Source organism: Cryptomeria japonica, unplaced genomic scaffold (assembly GCF_030272615.1).
Source record: "Cryptomeria japonica unplaced genomic scaffold, Sugi_1.0 HiC_scaffold_16, whole genome shotgun sequence".
Taxonomy (NCBI): Eukaryota; Viridiplantae; Streptophyta; class Pinopsida; order Cupressales; family Cupressaceae; genus Cryptomeria; species Cryptomeria japonica.
In genome coordinates this window covers 2,201,763-2,221,082 of record NW_026728838.1, presented here as the reverse complement: position 1 = coordinate 2,221,082, position 19,320 = coordinate 2,201,763, and positions in this window count along the sequence as shown.

Sequence of the window (19,320 nt, the reverse complement as noted above, 5' to 3'; positions counted from 1 at the left end):
GAATATACAATATCTACTTTTTGGCCTATTTATTGTAAACACTGATTAGTATCATTGAAAATACTTTTTGAGTAAAAGGTATTTGAATGATCTCAAAAAAAATGGACAAGTTACAATAATATGGTATTGACATATACTATATGAGAGGAAAACAATATTTTGGTTAGATTAAAGATGGGATAGGCTCGTTACCGATGCATAACTGCCTAACAAGCACATAAGGGGATCTCACAAGCCGTGAGATCACTAGAAACACAAAAAACAAAACGGAAAACCCCTTTTAGAAGAGGATACTTTTTACTAGACCATCAAACCAGTGGGAAAATATCCCTAACAAACAAATTCACCTAAACACAACAAAGGGGTTTTGGAGGACCCCAAACCAGCTACTAATGGAAAAAAATGTTATGTTAGTTTTTTTGTTAATGATGATACGTTTATAATAAAAAAATTGAAACACTTGTATATAGTTTTGGGATTTTTGGAATAGTATTTATATGTCAAAGATCTGAAATATGAGTTTGGATTAATTTATTTTTTATATTTGGGACATATTATAAGTTCAAAATGTGTATAGAAGGATCATCAAAAGATCCAACCTATTCTATTTTGGCCACCTTCTATCATATTAATATAGTTGGGTATTGTAGTTATTATAACTGGTTTGTGTAAGGTTAATCTTAATTTATGACACCTTTACTATATTTAACAAATAAGGGATCCTTTAAATGATTAAATATGCTCAACTAACTTTTGGAACATTTAAAGAAGTAATGAGCTAATGTCCTATACCTGTGATTCCTAATTTTTAATTAGCATTTATCATAAAATATAATAAATCATAAGAAGGTGTTTTGGTGATTCTAACTCAAAAGTTGAATGACATATCAATTGAGAGAAAAATAATGAGGGATTTGGAAAGAGGATACTCTATTTATGATAAAGAAATGATAGCCATTATGTATGCATTAGAAAGATTATAAAATATTGAGTTTGTGGTTGATTTATTGTAAATAATAATTATAATACTTTAAAATTATTTTTGAGTTAAAGAAATTTGAATGATTCATAAAAAGGAATAAGCTACAAACATATTATTTTTACATACTATATATGAAAGGAAATAAAAATCTCGTGTTATTTTTCTTTAATGATGTTCTATTTATAGTAAAACTTGTGAAGAACAATTGAAGTATTAGGATAAGGTTATGAGAATTTTGGAGTAGTATATTTATGTCAAAGACTTCAAATGTCAGCTTCGATTAGTAAGGTTTTAATTTTTGTGACATATTATAAGTGTCATAGGTGTATTGATGGATCCATATAAGAACCAAGCTATTCTATATTGCCCATCTCTTTTCACATTAATACAATGAAGAGGATTCCTTTGGTTATGTAGTTATTATAAGAGGTTTGTGAATGGTTTACATCAAGTTGATGTGTACCTCTAATGTACTTGACAAATAAAAGATTCCTTGAATGTATGAAATTGACTAAAGTAAATTTTGAAACATTTAAAGAGGTAATGAGTTTACACCTTATACTTGCAATTCTTCATGCTTTATTACCATTTCTTGTAGATTGTGATGCATCAAAAGAATATACTTGGGCTATTCTGACACAAAGGAAACATCCCATATCTTTTGAAGGAAAAAATTGAGTTTTAGAAAGAGAATATTATGTTTATGACAAATAAATTTTGGTCATTATGCATGTATTTGAGATATTTTGGCAATATCTAATTTGTCATTGATTATTTTTAAAGATTACTCATAATAATTAATACTTTTTTATACAAAGATATTTGAATAATCTCTAAAATGGATATGTGACAAGAATAATTTTTTGACAAAGAGTATATGAAACGAAATAATGATGTTTTGTTATTTTTCTTTAATGATTTTATGTTTATAATAAAAAAATTGAACCACAAAAACATAGTTTTAAACATTTTGGAATAGTGTTTTTTATTGCAAAGAGTCCAAATGTGAGTTTGGAATAATTTTTAATTTATATTTTAGACAAATTGTAATTGTCAAAGTTTTATATATGGATCCATAAAATATCCAAGCTATTCTATATTTGTCACATCCTATCATATTAACATAGTTGAAAAGATTCTTTAAATTGTGTGGTTATTATAGAAGATTTGAGAAAGAATTATTTGAACTTGCTGCACCTTTACTAGCTTTAAAAATTAAGGGAGCCTTTGAATGGATGAAATTTACTCAAATTTTAAAACATTTACAGAGGGAATTGTTGTCACAAAAGTTTGCAACCTTGCTAAGCTTCCAACCCAGCAACCTTGTGAAACATGGAAACAACCCCAAAATGTGGGACCTTCCTCAAAGGGGGTTGAATCTCCGAAGGAGGTTGGCTTCATTCTCAATCGAGGTGCAAGTGTTGAACCAACCCAACACTTTGAATTCTACATCTAGACCTATTCTAACAACTTGTAGAGAAAATGAAGAACGAAATGCTAAAAAGAAAGGAGGTGAAACACCAAGATAGAGATGTTCCTCTATCCCTTAGAATGATAGAAATAATCAATCAAAATACCCTAGAGATGCACAAACATTAGTTTCAGATGCCAAAAACACTTATGGAGGTTATGATTTCCTAAATATCAAAATGGGTGAAAGGTTTGCCACAAGCCATAGTAAAAAACAAGTTAACACAACATATACGTGAGAGAAAGCCACAAAACATACACTTATAATGAAGGTAAGAATACATACACAACATGCATAAGTTTAAGAGAGGCAAGAATGATGATTTCAATTCATTCTCAAGCCAATGGCCAAACTTACTGGCTGTAGAAATGCAAGAAAATATACAAATCTTCAAGAGAAGTGAAGGAGAAGAGAGTAGCTCAAGCTAGTAGGGAGAGAACCCTTTAAAATGAGGCATAATAGCTTATATATATATAGAAAATTGGTTGTTGAGAAAAGACCAATGGTCAAAGAGGGGAAACCTTCACCTGGTGTGCATAAGAGAATGTCATTTCGGGAAGGTAGGGAGGTGCATATATCTAACATGGTTGTGCATGCAAGAAACCCATCCATACCCTAGCAATGAAATCGCAAGAAAAAAAATTCTTGAAGGTATATTTCTTGACATTCCAAAGTCAGAGTGTATAGACTTGATATGAAAGCCATCTAGTAACCATGAATAAGCATGGCCTTGGACTCCACTTGATGACAATCCTACAAAAATCATTAAATATGCCTTTGTAGCTCCATAAGTTAAATTAGACAAGTCAGAAGAGCTGGTGGAGGATTAAGAGCCTTGAGTGTTGATCATTCCATTGGAAATGTTGATGTTACTAGAGGTCAAATGTCAAGCCTTTAGGAAAATTTTGCAAGGGAAGAGGAGCCAGGAACCCCAAATTTTGGAGGAATGAGAGGGAGGCAAAGGAGGACTCTAGGTTTCAGGTTCCGGGGATGACGAGATACCTCTCCCCAAAAGGGAAGGGGTAGACTAGTTTCTTGGACTCCAGAATTTGGAAGGAAGGAAAGTTTGTGATTCTAGGGTCTGGGGAGACAAGATGTACGTCTCCCCAAAATGGAAGGGATAGATTGGTTCCTTGGACTTCAAAATTTGAAAGGAAGAGAAGTTTGAGATTCTTGGGTCCAGTGAGATAGGATACCTCTCCCCAAAAGGGAAGGGGTAAACCAGTTTCTTAGACTCCAGAATCCGAAAGGAAGGGAAGTCCGAGATTCTTGGGTCCAGGGAGATGGGATACCTCTCCCCAAAAGGGAAAGGGTGGACCGGTTCCCCAAACTACAAAATCTAGAAGGAATGGAAGTCTGAGATTTCGAGGTCTAGGGAGATGAGGTACCTCTCCCCAAAAGGGAAGGGGTGACTGGTTCCTTGGACTCCAAAATCCAAAATTCTTAAGAAAGAAAAGGGAAGGAGAAGGGACCAACGAACTCCCAGGGATGAGGGCAAGATGCAAAGGGGAAGGTCTAAAGCTACCTCCTGAGAAGATAACACTTCAACATTTCATGAGTCCATTGGTTCTGTGCTTGATCAACTCGTGCAATGCTAGTCCATGGAACATAACTCTGACCGATTCATGTTGAGGGACCAAGGGTGTCATAAAATGAAAACAGTAATAAGATAATGTATTGTACTTACAATTCCTATTTTTTTATTATCATTTATTGTTGAATAAGGTATTAGGGATATTGTAACTTGGAGGCTACATCCCAAATCATTTCAAAGAAAAAATTGCATGATTTACGAAGAGGATACTTTATTTATGACAAAGAAACGTTGGTCATTATGAATACATTGGAAAAGGTTAGACAACTTCTCTAGATTGTGGCTCATTTATTATAGAAAAATGATCTAGAATAATTGGATTTCTTTTTGAGGCAAAACAATTAATTGACTTCCAAATAAATGATAAGTAAGCTACATGAATATGATTTTTACATAGAGTATATGAAAGAAAAGAATTTTTTATGGTTGATACTCTTTATAGGTATTAGACTCTATGTTCATTTATATCATACCTAAATATGCTACAAACACAGTTTACCTATAGTATTCATGATGAGGTGGTGAAATATGATAGTTATATAGTAGTGGAGAGAGTCATCAAGAGTATTATAAGATTTATATAACAAACTATGAAATATTTTGTAGAAAGTTCTTAAGGAGGATGTTCATAAGAATAATAAAGAATGCGTGATTCACCAAAAAAATAAAAGGGATCGAATTTATCAAATAGTTTTACCCTAACCACTAGTAGTTCTTAGTTAGAAACGGAGTTGAACTGCTAATGCATTAGTAGTTCTTAGTTAGAAACGGAGTTGAACTGCTAATGCATTAGTAGTTCTTAGTTAGAAATTGTTTTAAAATCTGCAAGATATAAATGATAGGTGTGCACTTTTACATGTTAATGTAATTTCTCCAAAATAAAATCGAATAAAAATGCATTGCTGCAAAGCAGAAAATTAACTAGTACTTACATGTTCTGGAGCATTCGAGGATGGTTCACTATGCATTAGTTGAGAATGGCATTGGAGTCAAATGGCAGGCATCAGAGAATTTCTAGGCATAAAAGCAATTTGGTGATCTTCAACTGGTGATATGTATGACATTTTTTTTTGGTTGTGAGCTTTGGTCATGAAACTCGTATACTTGCAATGAATTTAGAAGAAATGGAAATGGAAGGCTTTGCGTCTGATGTTTAGTCATTATTTTATTATGATTCTATTCATGACCAACTTGTTGAGGTAACAACCATTTCTATGAGGTCATAAGTGCATCATCAAGAAGATTATTGACTAGATATTCTTTCTTTGTAGCCATAGCTAATGCTACTCAGTTTTTTCTTGCGTCTAGAGGACGAGATCTTCTTTACTTGGAAATTGGAGAAGGGTCAATAACTATGGTCAAACATTTAGAGATTGAATACGATGTATCTTGTCTTGATATAAATCCTATTGTTGTAAACAATGCAATGCCTAGCGAGTTAGTTGTTGGTGGATAATGGAAAGAACATAGTATTTTTTCTCTTCCTAATCCAGGCTCGATTACAAGAAGGAACCTTGGGGAAGATGTACCACCTCAATCTTTCCTCCAATTTCATACTTGCAGTGTGGGCTTAAAGATGGACACTTAGTTTGATTATTCAATTTTTTTCTCTTCCTAATCCAGGCTCGATTACAAGAAGGAACCTTGGGGAAGATGTACCACCTCAATCTTTCCTCCAATGCCATTTTAAAGGGGTTTCATACTTGCTGTGTGGACTTAAAGATGGACACTTAGTTTGATTATGTTTTGAATATGAGCATTGGAGATTCATATAAGAAAGTCTTATTGGATACAAAATCTATTACTCTTTAGTCTCATAAGGCTTTCAAATTAAAGATTCATCAAAGATATCAAATGGATAAGCAATAATAGTCTTCATGTTTTGGAGGCTAGTAGTACCGGAGAATGGAGGACTTTTCATCATCTCATGTTAGCTTCTCACTTTGAGATGGTGTTCTGCAAAAGAGGCATTTTAAGAATTTTTGGTTTATGCTTTCCTTTATGCAATCTTTGTTGATGTTTATAGATTTGAAGAATGCATGCATTGTGAAGGTTATATTTTGAAGATAGGTTTGGGATTTGTTGTTAAGCTCAATATGGATTGTTGTCTAGTGAGCTTCAGAGTATATAATTGAGAATTATACCCTTTTGCAGTCATTACACGATGATAGAGGTACATCGTATCACTTATGGATATGTTGTATTTCTTAGGGATTATTGTCAAATAATTCAAAACATTGTGATTCAAGAGTTCAAGATTGAGAGCTTAAGAACATAGCTCGAAGCTACACCTTTCTGAGGGTCAAAAGATAGCTTGATGGAGCCCTTTCTGGTTCAGATATGCTTCTCTAGGAAAAGATCTTAAAAAAAATGTATTCATACAATGTAATTAGCCAGTTTTGTTGTGTAAGCCTTAATCTCCCTAGGGCGAGGTGAATTCGATTTTTTTAAACATGACACCCTTATTTAAACATGTCAACTCTATATCAAATTATCAATAAAGTTATTAACCATTCACTCTCACTTCCACACCTCTTTGACATACCCATTGCACACCAAGATACAATTACTAGTTATACAACCTTTAAATAATTTAAGAATATTAACTATAATAATACTTCAATAAACATCTCCAACAATAAAAAAATATAGAAAATATTCAACTTATATTAAAATAATATATTAGTGCGAACTATGATAGCTCAATAACCATCTCGAATTAAAAAGTACACACAATATTGAAATATGTTTTAAACCTGATTCCATGTTTACCAATAGGGACCCAAATCGTTTATTTTATGGATTCATTCACCGTAATGATTTCCTAAGATATATAATATCACCCAAACATTTTATTCCAATTTATTCCAAAGAAGGAAAATTAAGATAAACTAAGAGATCTCAATCACGTTCTATCTTTTGATGGGCACTGCTGAAACCACCATGAACATTTAATACTAACTTTTATTTTATTATTGTGAAAAAGGTAAATCTACCTGCCGATCAGCCGTGCTTAACCAGGAACCTTGGGGAAGATGTACCACCTCAATTTTTATCCCTCTAAACACTTTATTTATTTATTTCTTTGTCTCAAAATTTCTATATGCATTATATGATATGTTTATTAAACCTTGTTATAGATTTTATTTTATCACATTCTCGATGCATATAATATATGTTTAGTCTTTGCTAAATAATTTGAATACGAATTTACATATGTGAGATTCTTTATACATTTTTTTTTATGCATTCTTTTATTTAATTATAATGTTCCAGACTTTTTTTTTCAATATTTTGTGTGGTTTTGAATTTCTATAGGAGAGACACATGTTACTATTGGATACAACAATATTATTAAGTTCGCTATATTTATTTCACTTGATTAAATCTTAATTTTATTTTACATTTTAGGTAAATTTTTATCTATCACTAGATTATGTCATAGTATAGTCAATCTTAATGATTTGTAATTTTTCTATATTTTCAATTTAATCAATAATCATACACAATCAAGTTCACAAGTAATCTTCTTTCAATACAAAGGTTTTTGACAACTTGTTAGCAACATTGCAACAAATAGTATAATAGATCCCCTTTATCCAATTCATGAATCTATGGGCTTATTTTAAATGACATTGAGTGAATTAGATAGTATCATTATTATGTTCATAATGGACTAATGAGTGAGTGACTACCTAATGCTCTTTAAATATCTTGTCTAATGGTGTGATGTTTAACAAAGCAACATACATATAAATAAACTTGAGATTTATTTTACATTCACATGATAATAAAATAAATAGTTTAAGATATTATTTTAATATAAATACAAAAAAAAGTTAAAGTGAAAACATTTGTTCATATTGAAAGGAAGGCACATGAAACTTTATAACTAATATAGGAGGAGAGTGGTACTAAATACAAAAGGTTATATGGTTTGTATTAAAAATAAAGATTGCACAAGTAATAATACACAACACATTTGACATAATATATACCATTTGATAGCTATTTTGGGAAAAAGAACCTATCATTTGAACCTTCAACCTAAAATATTTCTTTATTTCTTACTTTATTTTTATTTGAATATTTTTTAATGTACGAATAAAAATAATTATATTAATGTAATAGAAACATGTTACATTTTAGAGCTATGAGATTTTCAAATGTAAGAGTCATTACTAAAGAAAGAAGAAGGAAAACTGGAGAATGTTTACTTCTATCTTTAACCCTAGATAGAATCTAGAATACATCAAATTACCATAATTAATGAAAGAGAGAAAGTATTTATTCCTTTGCAATTTGATCGTTGCAAATAAGTCAGAAGAGATGAAAGTATTTATTAGAAGGAAAAACCCTAAGTTAGAAACATATCAATGAGAATTTTTCTCTCAATCCCACTAGGCAAGGCATGTTACAACATTCTATTCCTTAGGAATATGAGCAAAGGAAATAGCATCAAAATTCAAAGAAAGATGGAGGATTTGGTCCACTAAAAAAAATCATCCAGGCCATGAGAACCCTTTTTATTCAAAAGGGAATTCAATATCAAGTAATTAGATTCATAAATAACCTTCCTCTAACCCAATCCACAAGTCTTTTAAGAGTCACCAAAATAGCCCCAAATTTCATCAAATTATTGGAACCGTTGCCCACAACATAAAATAAATAGAAAGAACACCAAAAGACCCATTAGTACTAATTTTGAAAAATATAGAAGGAGGAGAGAACCACTTACCACATCTATTTACCTTCTTGGAAGACTAAGATTTAAAGCTAGGCAAAAAAAAAAAAAAGATTTGAAAGCATTTGAAAGAAGAGAGTTGGAGAAAGATAAAAACCCACAAAATAATATTTGAAAAAAACATTTTCTTTGAGAACATCCATAATCTTCACCTAACCTATTCAAGAAGACATCAATGACTCTAAAATAATTTAGGATTCCTCTACAACTCATTTGTGAAGAAGTAAAAATAGGACTAATATGCTAGGAAACCCAAAGAAAAAAATATAATTTTAGAGAGTGAATAAACTCATTCAAAATTTGCTTAAAGATGAAAGATGAAAAGGGATGAGATAATTAAAAAAAATTAACATTTTCTTTATTATTGTCATAAAAACACATTTTCAAGGACCTATAAAACCTTCTTTCAATATTATCCAAAGTTAGAACTATTTATTTTGTATATAAATTTTAATTATTTAAATGTCATTTATTATTTGAAAGTCTACTTTATTTTATTTTTAATTTGAAAAATATAATAAATATAAGATACCTATATATTAATCTTTAAGTTTACAAAAAATAACCCTAAAATTTAAACTAAATAAATTTTATTTATCTAGTGTTTCTTTATGGTTATTCATGCACTCAATTAACTAGGTTAGATTAACATTATGAAAATTTATTTTGGTTTATAATATTATTGATCTAAAGTGTTTGTTATTTGGTAGAGCAATTGAAATCTTGTTGATCATTTTATGGCACCTACTTAATGATTTCCATGAGCATTTTTCAAAAAGATTACAAGCTAATATTTGGTTTATGTTATATTGATATAATATAAGGTTAATGAAAAAGGAAAGAAGTTTGGTTCCAAGTGGATGTAATTATTATCATTGTCTAGTGGGTCAATTTTTCTTAATCAACAGCATACTAACATGGGTAAACATAACCCATGACTTTGTTATAACTCTCATGAAAAATGTTCATAAATTTCAGTACACTTAAATTATTATTTAAGGATATTCATATGCATTTTATTTATACAACTAGTGGTCAAATAAATAAATAAATTTTAAGATCTAGTCAAGATGTACATAACCAAGAGTGCTTCACCTAAAACTACTATATATGTTTAGACATGAAATCGTCATTAGGATTGGATACATGCAAACAAAAAATATAAAATTAGATCAAGAAAGGAAATGAGGACCTTAAACAAAATGCACCAATAGGGGGCCTTGGAGTAAATCAAACCAATTTTTTTAAAATATAAAATAAAAATAAATAATCAACATCTTTCGTTATACTTAGAATATAAATGGACCACCTATATAAATATTAAAATTAAACCATAGATCATGTGAGTTTAGAACGGGGCTCCTGACTTAATATTACTAATGCATGACAATAACAATTATTTTTTATTTTGAAGTTTGATTTATTTGTAAGATGTAAGAAAACACATTATAAAAGATTGCATAAATAAAAAATATATCATATGATGTGGCTTAATCTAGGACTATATTGTAGGAAACAATCCTAGTGCGAGTAACATAAAGATATCAATTGTATTGCATATATGCAATCTCAATTCTATGTCAAATCTCAACTTTAAATCTTCTCTTAGTAATCATCTTGAATCTAGATGATCAATTTTCCAAGTGAATTTACTAGTTAATGCATCATGCATTGTTACATCACACCAGGTTGTTAGAGAAACTTGAAGAACTATTATGAACCACATACTACCAATGTTTAAATTAATGAATGCATTGTATTAGTTTGTGACTTTCATAGGCTTGTAGAATAATACACAAACTAATTTTTTAACATATTGCAACAATGTTCATTGAAGTTCTTTCAGATTCAAGTGATTGATTTTGTAATGAAAATAGATACTTATGCACTGCATACTAATGCATCACACAAATATCAAAGATAAAATGTTAACCCTATTTTGAATCCGTATTGCTAGTGTTTGAATCAATGGTTGAGTAGCATTGTTTTATGAGTTTTATAAGGCTCATAATAGAATAGACAAACTAATTTTCAAATGCATTGTAATGCCATTCTTCCATATGCTCTAAGATCTTAATGATTAATTTCTTGATTGAAATAGATAGTTTTTGAATCATGTATTGCTAAATAAGAGAAGAGTGCAAGATGAAATATTATTATTAATGAGCCTCATATAATTAATGCTTAAATTTATGAATGTGTTATATTATTTTGTGAGTTTTAAAAAACTCTTAATACAAAACTATTTTTTTTAAATATTATAATTTTATTCTCACAAATACTCTTAGATCTCTGACACATGACATCTTCGTTAATGGGTGTCAATACAATTTTAAAATGGAAGAGCCCAAAGACGTGGAAGATTGTGAGCTTTATCCAGAGATTCTTGACACGACAGTCCAGATTTCGTTGACACGACAGTCCAGATTTCGTTGATGGCTACCTTTGAATTTCAGTATAATCAACCGTTGAATACAGCTCACGGAGCATTGAATAAAATTATTGGAATGTTTTGTGCCTACAGTTATGTAACTTGTAGTGTGAAACTCTAGATCTGCGGAATTCTGTGGCAGAAAAATCTCAAAAAAAATCCAAGGAACGTCGGCGTAATTTTTTAGTTTATTCATCAATGTCTTAATTAGAATGAAAATTTCCTATTTTAGATCGAACCAATTATTGCTGTCAGAAATACAAAATATTTCATGGACTGTATTCTTCACCATTCTTTTCTTTTCCATCCAATGGTAAGGAAAGATATTTCTAGTATATGTAGACTCCCATTTGTATCTTCTATAGATGATAGTTTAGAAATAAATAATATCAATAATAATATAGAATAAAATATAAAAATAATAATCTATAACAAAGATTTAATATGGGCTACATCCAAGACAAACACATGTTCTATTTATTCTATTATCTAACAAAGTGCAAATTACAATCTTGTAATGAAAATCGTAGCTGTGTGTCATATCAATGCACTCAATCTGTATCAAATCATTGACTTATCATTGACTTTTCACATTCCACAGCTACCTATTTATCAAACAATTTTTGTGATTTACAAAGGTCAGTTTACATACCAAAATAACAATGGACTTCTTTATTAAATAATTGAAAAACAATTTCTTTTGATGCTTTTCCCTTGAGCCCCCAATTGAAGGCGCTTTCTGACCTTCGTGCACTTCCGTGTTAATTGATTTGTAGTGAAAATGCAATTGTCAAGTCACCAAAATTTAAGATCGATGGCATGATCAATTTTCCCATACCAATAGAAGATAAACTTGATAAAGAATGGGTACATCCCTCATTTTGTTAAGATTATCAAATTCATGCCAGTATTTTAAATCTGATGAAATTATTTTCTATCTCTTACGTGGGAGCCCCACCCTTGGATTGGAATTGACATTATGTTTTTTTATTTCATTCGAGTTGATTCCTTATGATGTTTTATATGATTATGATATTATGGATATTGGATTCACTGTTAGACCTTGATTATGATTGCATTATGTGTAGAGTAACTTAATTATGATTTTATAATCTTTTATATGCCTGAAGGTAAAATTGAGAATGCAATGTTGGATTGTTGAAATGTAGTAATAACTTAGAGTGATAAGAAGTCTAATTCGGTTAAGTACTATGATCTTAATTATCTTGTTTTAATTATATGGAAATATTTTACAACATTGTGATGATTCCAAATCCCAATGACTGTATTTAATTAGGAAGGATATAAATTGGGCAAATGTGATATCATGTTTAACCTATTTATGGAAAATAAATTGTAGCTTATGTGTGAATATGTTTGTTTACTTTATGTTGCTTCAGCTATGATATTGTTTTTTGATATTGTTTTTTAACATATTGACATGTCAATGCAAGTTTATATATTTAATTCTATGCTTTGTAGAATCTAACATCCCTTGGAAACTATAAATGTGATTAATCCCATAACATCAACTATACTCTATTTGGAAGGACTATAGTCTCATTGTAATGTAATACTTTTTGTGATGTAGTTCGAGACATGTCTATTTGTGAGTTTGTGATGCCATTAAATCTTTGAATTTGATTATCAAGTCAAGTTGGCATCCAAGTTGACATTTTTTAGATTTAGTGCTAAAGGGATTTTAAATTTTTAAAAAATATCAATTAATAAGTGTTTTTTATGATTTGTAAAATACTTCGGTGGGTATCTATGAAATAAGTACCTTTTCAATTTCTTACCTTGGACTTTGGTGAAGATGTGACACCTCAATGTGCTCCTAAAATGGTTTGACAGCACTAAGGTTTGTTGGGATGGTGTTGGGATGAAAGTGAACAATGAATATATATTGATCTTGCCGTCGAATACATGCATGGGAAATTATACTTCGATCTTGATTTAACATCTTAGCTACATCTTGTTGGCTTGTAAGGTATATCTTGATCTTTATTTGAAGGAGGATCTATGGATGCTATGGAGTGTGTGATTTGTTCTAAATAATATTTAGTGTAATCATAGACCATGGTGGAATAAGAGACATTCTTGGAGGGGCTACCCTTGTTATAGGAATCTTATTTTTCAAGTTTAAGGATTGGATCCTTGAAAGCCTTGAGATAATTATATGTGGTAGGGGGAGTGTCTTCAATAGTAACATCACCTTTGTCTATAAGATTTTAGATGAGATATTTCAATTTATCACAATTTGAAGTCTTATGTCTTTTAATACTATGATAGTTGCAAACCTCATTTTTTAAAAATACCATGGTGGTTTTATTGCTAGTTCTTCATTTCTAACTTTAGGTAATGTGATAATTTTATCTTGAACTAGTTTTTGCAAGACACTTTCCATGGGTTCCTCAAGGGGAGTTAATTTTCTCCTTGGTGTGTTGTTTTATCTATATGTGTTGTTTCATCTAGAAAAGGTGGTTCCTTTTGTGTTTGTTGATATGTTGGATTGGGTTTGAATATATTTTAATTCCATAACACCATCATTGAAAATATTATTTCTCTTAGATGTGGAAGGGTCGCCCTTGTTGTCTTTGTAAATCTTCACAAGACCTTTATCAATAGGATCATTTTTAATGCTTATCCACTTTTTAATGCTCTTATCATATGTATCAACACATTAAACATGCAAATGAAGGCACATCTTTTATTTTAAATTTTGAAAATGCATGTTAACAAGTTATGTTTTAGGAAAGTGATAAGGGAACCTACTTGATAGATTTCTCCATCATTGTAAGAAGGAAGAAAATGTCTCCCCATTTCTTTATTTTGTGTTAAATAAATCAGTCATAGAAACCTCATGTTCAATGTTGCATGAAAATTGTGAGATAACTTTATCTACCAACTCATGAAAGGACTTGGTCCCGTGAGGTAAATGTGAAAATGAACTTTATCTATACCAACTCATGAAAGGACTTGGCCCCATGAGGTAAATGTGAAAACCACTCAAATTGACCTCCCAGGCTTCTTGGAAAGAGGAACATAGGATAAGTATCATTGCAATCCACCTCCAAGCAAGCTAGATAAAACTCTTACATGTTCATGAGGATCACCTTTTCATTTATACTTGTCAAATTTAGGAACCTCAAAGTGTTGAGGAAAAGGTATCATGGGTATCAATCTATCAAAGGGATAGGACATATGTCCTCAAGGTTATAACTCTTCTTAGTGCTTCCCATTTCTATATTTGCTATCTTTTAGTGAAAGATATATATTTGGGATGCCAATTCACTTAAGGGTATCAATGGAAATGAGTTGATGTTATAAGTGGAAATGGATGGTTGACTTTGTAGGATGTAAGTGGAGGCAAGAGGTTAAGTATGTGTATGGTAAGGAGAGATAAGTGGTTGACTAGGTGAATTATGGTTTTTATAAGCATAGGAATGACATGTCTAGGTTGGGTTTGTTGATAAGTGGAGGCATGGGAGTACATTGGCTCAACCTTTTTGGTAAGTTGAGACATGTGAGTCCATTGTTTGACTTTGTTGATGTGTGGAAATAATGTGGGATGTGGTTTGTTGTGCTATGGATGAGGATGGAAGGTGGGATACTACTTGGCTTGATTGTGGAGGATTTTATAGAATGGACATGCCTATGGATGGTGGAGTGGAAGATGTCATGGAAGAGGATGGACTTGGTGTAGGTTGATCTATGTTAGTGAAAATATCAAAATCATAATATAACTTGGATCCCCTTTGAGCTAGCAAACCAAAATAGTAATTGGGATTTGAATTAAGGATGATTTCCAACACTTTAATACCCTTAAGGTCTTGTTCAAATTGTCGTTCATCTACTACTGTTGGTTCTTGTTGCTCATCTTGTTTAGGAGGGAAGACCCATGAAGTTGCATGTTCAAATTTTAATTTTGAGTATTGTGAGAGTGTTCTTGGGGAGGTGTTTGTGAAGGTGCTCCATTCTTAAGTTCCTCTTTTGTTAGTTTCATGTTTTCTTATTTTGTGATATTATGGTTTTCATGCAATGTCTTGAATATGATTGGATACTTTGATATAGATGAAATATTTTTGTTGCTTCAAAGCAAAAATTGATCAATTTAAAACTAGATCTTTAAACTTTGAAATGATAATAGTAAAGATAAAAAAAATCCTTAAACTAGACTTGTGAGCCCAAGAAAATGGATACATAGTTAAATACACCAACTCAAGAGTAGACATTGACTCAAAATTCAATATACTCACCAAAGATAAAAGATGGCTCTTCAACTTGGAATAGACTTGTGAAACAAAGTAAAAAGAAAAAATGACAATGGAAACAGAAATAGAGAAGATCGAACTTAGACTTTAATTCATTTAAGCAATGATATGAAAATATTCCTACATCATTATCTTGTTTTCCAAATCTCATCACAATATGCAGTTTTTTATTCAATTTTGTAAGTAATTGTTTATTTCAGTTGTTGTTTCAAGTTGTTGTTTGAAAACTACATACTCTTTTAGATCCACAAATATAAATATTTTGACCTTGATTCTTTTCAATTTTTTATGTTTTTCTTCTTTGAACTTTGATTATATGTGCAAACATACATTCATGAAATAAAAATAGAAAACACGGTATCTATGGCTTAATTTTGGTTCTTGTCCCCGTTTGGTTTAAAGTGGAAGAGATCTAAACACTCAAGCACATAAGATACATCAACAAACCTACCCAAGAGGGATCATCAATCCTTGTATGACAAGAAAAGATGGCCAAAAAAGTCAATTATAGGCTTTACAAGCTCAATTAGAGGTATCCTCTATATATCACAAAAACATGTTGAGATCTAAATTTGTAGGTGAAAAGAAATATTGAAAAACAACCAAGAGGAAAGGGTAACCTGCTCTCCACATTCACTTCTCTAAAGTATAAAGTTTTTAGAAGCAAAATACAGATTGGTAATATTCCACATTCAACAGATGTGACTTTTGATTCAACTCCCACAGTTCCACTTTTTATACTTTTTAGAAGATGAGAGTCATCCCCTAGAGTGATCATTTCCATAGGTTGGCCCTTTAAAAAGAAAAGCAAGATCACTCAAGTTAGCCACAAGAGAAATTATGTAAGTAGAGCTTTGGGATTAAAAGACAATGGTTTATTTTAAGCAAAGGGCACCAATGTGCAGAGCAACTAAGGCAAGTAGGAGCGATTAAGTAAGGTGGAATGCATGGAGAGGCGGGGATGGCTTTAAGAGTACACACTAAGCTTTGACCGCTTAGGTGGCAATGTGGCCCTTTCTAACCTTCTGTTTCCCGTTTTGTTTCCACGGGCTCTTCTTTAACTGTCCGGACCCTCAACAGTGACTGTGACTGCCATGGTTAAGTTTGAATTTCAATTTTGAATATCTCCCGCCCCAACATTGAAAAGCAGAAATAGGGACCAGTAATTCTCCTAGCAGAGATGCCAGAAGTTGAGGTTAATTTCATGGACCTTCCCTCTAATGATTTCATTTCATTGTTTCAAACGTTGCCTCTGCCTAGAGAAGGCTACATCAATGCAGATAAGAATGGAGTGGCTATAAGGTCTTACCTTGCAGTGGATGTGTGTGGATCACACTTCACCCGTCTCTACTCACAGAAAAGTCTGCATTTCCGTCACTATTCTGTCTCTCTGCATGGTATTTCAGTGGTGAGTAATGAACAATATTTTCGTCATATATGAATATGGCATTGTTGTATACGAAAGAGAGATAATAAGGATTCAAGTCCTTGTCCCAGCGGATCCCTATCCTCCATGTGCAGATGCTAATCGAGATGGAGATCATGACGGAGGAAAATGGTTGCTTCTGGGAGGGGTTGCTTGGGCATAGTTCGCTAGTTGATGATCCAGTTGCTGATGATTGTGATCCAGACCCATTTATAAATTATATGATCCAGTCGATGATCCAGTCAATGAACCAGTACCAGCAATGGGGATAGAGGCAGGTGCATTCCTTTCATTTCGAGATCGAACAGTCAGCAGTTGATTGGTTGAATCAGTCGAAGGAGAAGTCGAAGAAGAAGAAGAAAAAGTCGAGTCGGTTGGACCTGGCTAACGATGTTTTGCTCCCAAACTCCTATTAACCCCTACAGTAGTAGCCATAGTAGCTGTGGTAGGGAAAAGTGGTGACTATCCCTGCATGCAGTTGAAGGATTCCTTATTGTGTAGCTGCTCCCCACGCTATCTCCTCCCAACCAGTTTGCTGAAGTCAATTTATTGATGGTTTATTTTTATATAAATTTTTCATATATTTTAGAAATATTGTATTATGAATTTTAAATTTGGGAAATTTTGTCATGTAGGGTATTATTACAAAAGGGAAATGGGAACTCTTGAGTTTACCTTGGATAAGTCAAAGTTAGAAGAGGTGGAGAACATTGTGAATAGATGAGGATCATTTGCAAATAAAGAGTGTGGGGATTGTAGGGGTAATTTATGCATTCTATTATCAAGTTGACGGAAAGGGAAAGAGAAGATGTTACGAAGAATTGATCATTATTTGAAAATATTTTGAAAGCTTATTTAGGATGTAAGATATCGACAAATGAGTCCTTAAACATTGTTGAAAGAGATTTCTATTTAGTTTAAAGATTATGTATCTAAATAATTAGGATTGTTTATGACCATTTTGAAAAGAAAAGAAGCACACGATAACTCTAATTAATAAATAGAACCTAAAAATCTCAATGTATTCATTTTATTTTGGAAAGAGACAATTAAATTTTACTTATAGAACAAGTGTTATTCGATTAGTTGGTTTAGGGAATGTATGAATTTGTCAATTGTAAACTTATGTGTATTTTTTTAATTCACATAAATTTCATTTATATTCCTAGTACTCTAAATTATACTATTAAAAAGGAAAAATAAGGTTTTTAAAGTTAATTAGGTAAATAAACAAATTAAGTCTAAAATAACAAAAAAAATGTAGTGTACTTGTTGGTTAGGTGGACTATAATAGATTAGATCAAGTAATATTAGACTAAAAGTAGAATCAAACTATTAATAGAAATAAATTAAAGGAGAGATTGCTTAGATTTGTAATCAAAGAATGATTTTAGAGTAACAATGTGATCATATCATTTTGAGTGCTATGAGATACTATAGTAAGATTTAGTAATATTAGATCAATGAAGCATTCTAAATAATATAATGTAAGAATGTAAGATCATAATATGAATCCTTTATTTTGAAAAAAATATGTCAATAATGAATTATAGATGCTACAATAGCTATATACAATAATGAGAACACATAGTTCATAGCCAGGTGATAAAGATAAGACTATATATGATGATTATAAGTGAATAATATAATTGTGTTCAATTCAAGTTCATCCAACAAGAAAATGTGATGTGACAAGTCAAGTAAATAACAAAACTAAATTTTGGGTTTTCTTTTTGACTCACCATTTGTTTGGATGCTCTTTTTTTTTCTTTCTAATCTTACCTTAACAAAAGGAAGAAGGCTTTTTTGTGCAACCTTCCCATGAAATTATTCATGGGGTTTCCAAATATTATTCTTACCTGAAGTCAATGCAAATCAATCATGGTTGAGTGCAAACTTTATTGACCAAAATCTCTGAACTTTTAGCTATGGATTTATTACCTGAGTATTATTTATCTTGACTTTTACTTGTTACGCTATGCTTTGATGATTGAAGAGTTATCATCAATAGACATTTTCACATCCTCCTTCGATAATATGGGCAAATCAATCATCATTTTCTATACTTCCTATACCTTCTTCCTATGCATGAGCCAATCATCCAATCAATACATCATCATTTTTTCTCTGGCAATTCCCTCTCATCTTTCGACTTTGCCTAGTTACATAAAAATTTATGCAAGAGAATACATAGTAAATGTTAATATTTTTATGTTTATTCATTACACATGGAATCACATACATTAGTATAAAGAGCAAAATTAAAACTTGATAAAGATCTCAAATAACCTAATAGAGATGGCTACATGTGAAATTAAAATTTGATCATATTGTTGATGATAATTTTGTACTTCCCTCTCCATTACTACACAAGTGATATGGCACTTGAGATTTATAA